At 40.7% G+C, this 3443-nt stretch overlaps 1 pseudogene; it reads left to right on the top strand.

Moving 5' to 3' along the window:
- Positions 1–856: 856 nt before the first annotated feature.
- On the top strand, positions 857–3224 carry LOC127096193 (nonsense-mediated mRNA decay factor SMG7-like; annotated as a pseudogene).
- Positions 3225–3443: the final 219 nt, after the last annotated feature.

The following is a 3443-nucleotide window of genomic DNA, read 5'->3' as shown; positions in this document are numbered from 1 at the left end:
TTCTTTTCAAGAGTCAAACATTCAAGTTATAAATAAACCAATGGTAAAACCAAATCTCAAATCAAATTTCAAACCATTTCAATTCATTTCACATCATTCTAAACCATTACATTTGATTCTACACAAGAAAATACAAGTCTTGACCATTTTGACCAATTGTTGACTTTGGTCAACAGTTGACTTTTTGGTCAACTTTGACCAAAGTCAACCCAAATTCCTCAAACCTTAATTTTCATCCTAACCGATAATAGAATATCCATTTACAAGGAAATCATAAAGAAAATACAAAAAAAAATGCATTTTTGACCAATTGTTGACTTTGGTCAACAGTTGACTTTTTGGTCAACTTTGACCAAAGTCAACCTCCCCATTTCTTGACCATCAAAAACCTAATCTAACCCATTTGGCCTTGATGCTTCATCCAAAGGTTTTGATTTGATATACTTTTGCTTGGTTTCTTCATTTTTAAGTAATTTGACTCATGTTCAATTTCATGTCCACCGTGTCATATGTGTTGCTGCACTTCCAACCCTAACTCCATCTGGCCAAACATGTCCTGCAATCACATAAACATGACCTGAGATACCTTGAAGCGCACATTGAAGCCAACACACATGACAAACTCAGCTGTTCAATACATAAAACCATGAAGTATCTTACCTGTTGCCGGAACATTGGCCCGGTTGAAGTTTGGGACAACATACCACATTAATCATCATGCCAATAGTTCAGTGAGATAATGGAATATGAGGAACAATCCAGACTTTGAAACTCCATATAATTATCCTGAACTGTAATGGAATCATCAAGCTCATCATGTCATCATCATCAACAGCAACAATGAGGCATCTGCATTATGGAGGCAAAGTCTTACTTCACCCGACCTGCTTTTGCTTCACCTGTGATTACACACCAGCTGCAATTTCCACAAGAAAAATCTATTAGTGGCATCCATATCAAAACCTATAAACCGCATGGCCGTGAAGTTCGCGACGTCCACGTTACGTCGGACGACTCCAAGTTATGTTCCTGCGGTGGAGATAGGCAGGTTTTCTATTGGGATGTTGCTACTGGACGTGTGATAAGAAAGTTTCGTGGCCATGATGGTGAGGTAAATGGTGTAAAATTCAACGAGTATTCATCTGTTGTAGTCTCAGCAGGCTATGATCAATCATTGCGCGCTTGGGACTGCAGATCCCACAGCACTGAGCCAATACAGGTTATTGACACATTTGCAGACAGTGTGATGTCTGTCTGTTTAACAAAAAACTGAAATTATTGGAAGAAGTGTTGATGGAACTGTTCGGACATTTGATATTCGTATTGGCAGAGAAATATCTGATAGCTTTGGGCAATCTGTCAACTGTATATCAAAGTCAAATGATGGCAACTGCATCCTAGCCGGTTGCCTAGACTCTACTGTGCGTCTTTTGGACAGAACCACAGGTGAACTGTTACAAGAATATAGGGGTCACACTATTCAGTCATACAAATTGGATTGCTGCCTTACTAATACGGATGCTCATGTAACTGGTGGCTCTGTGGATGGCTTCGTCTATTTCTGGGATCTTGTAGATGCATCTGTTGTGTCAAAATTCAGGGCTCATGCCTCAGTGGTAACAAGTGTAAGTTATCACCCAAAGGAAAACTGCATGATAACTTCATCGGTAGATGGCACTACTAGGGAAATGAAAGAACCTGCAACTCTTGATGTGTCATCCTTAATTATATTTTCTGTAAATCCTGGACCTCCATTAGAGTTATGTGACAGGGATCCTGACGAAGGTGTAAAGGCATTGAAGAGTTCTACAACTGTTGTGTTACACCCTGGTCGGAATACTATTGCCTTGGATCTACCACCCCAGAAACCAGGATCATATGTTCTCGGAGTTCTTACTGGGCAGATTGGGCAGTTGAGGTTTAGATCTCATAGTGTTTCAAAACTTGGTCCTGCAGAGAGTGATGATGTTATGAGTAATGAAAAGCCAGTTAAACCTATTTTGAAGGTTTCCAAACCTAGAGCACTTGTGGATCTTGATGCTGCTATTTTGTCTGCAAGCTCAAAATCACCTCAGGGAGGGAAAGGTTCTGTACGACTTGAGCGGATAACTAAAATAAGGCAGCAGTTGAAGACATTCCTTTTCAGAAGCAACTGGCTGCATCTATCTGGCCTTCAAGTGGAAATCCCCACCATCAGCTTGTTTTGTTGGCTTCATATTCTGGTGATGAGCTGGCAGTTTATTTATCCTTATTTTCGGAGTCTGGCTGTGGATAGTCCATTTACAACTGCTAGAGGAAATTTAATAGTTGCATTTGAGAAGAATCGACCAAGTTACTCTCAGCTTTCTGGTGATGCTAAAGCTGTTGCAGTCAAGGAATCTTCTGGACAGTTAGATGGCAAAGGAAGAGGGAAGATAGAAGCAAAACTTGTGACTAGGGGTAATGGTGTTGAAGCATATCCTGGAAAGGAAGGAGCATCCAACTTACAGGAGACTTACAAATTGTTCTGTACTCGCTTTGTACGTCTAATTGGAACCCTGTTCACTCGTACAAGTCTTGAGACCCTCGCTGAAGTTCTCTCTCTTATTAGCAATGGCCTGCGCGAGCTTCTGTCTTCAGGTCAAGATGAAGAACTTAATTTTGGCCAGGATGCTCTTGAGAATGGTCTTGCCATTGTCAGAAATATTTCCATTATCGTCTTTACAGTTCATAATGCGAAGAAGGAATTTGAAGGTCAAACTTATGCAGAAATTGTACAGCGGGCTGTTCTACTTCAAAATGCATTCACTGCAGCTTTCGAACTGATGAGTATTATTATAGACAGATGCGTGCAGTTGCATGATCCTTCTTGTAGTTTTCTTCTACCAGGCATTTTGGTTTTTGTTGAGTGGTTGGCATGTTGTCCCGATCTTGCTGCAGGCAATGATGTGGATGAGAATCAATCAACTGTTAGATCAAAATTTTGGAATCATTGTATTTCCTTCCTGAACAAGCTTCTTTCAGTTGGGCCTATGTCTATTGGGGATGAAGAGGAGACTTGCTTTAATAACATGAGTAGGTATGAAGAAGGGGAAACAAATAACCGTCTGGCTTTGTGGGAGGACTTTGAGTTAAGAGGATTTGTTCCACTTATCCCTGCAACAGTCACAATCTCAAGTTACTTCAGTACAGTCTCATGCAAATCAAATGATCTCTCAGATGCAGCCATCAAACCTGCAAGATGAATAACAGCATGGCCAACACAATCAATTTTCAGGTAAAGGCATGATAAAGCAAGTCGAGGCAAGAGCAGATGGTGGGAAGTAGTACCGGGTTAAAATATTAGAAGCCTAGTGAAGCAAGGCAAGGCATGAATTGCAGTTAATCACCATCAACCAAACAAAAGAAGTGAAGATCAGGGTATGTTGCAATAGCCAAACTTGGGCCTGCAGCACACAATGATC

Source organism: Lathyrus oleraceus, chromosome 6, assembly GCF_024323335.1.
Source record: "Lathyrus oleraceus cultivar Zhongwan6 chromosome 6, CAAS_Psat_ZW6_1.0, whole genome shotgun sequence".
Taxonomy (NCBI): Eukaryota; Viridiplantae; Streptophyta; class Magnoliopsida; order Fabales; family Fabaceae; genus Lathyrus; species Lathyrus oleraceus.
Note: the sequence above shows the minus strand (reverse complement) of the source record. Positions and strands in the feature narration are given on the sequence as shown.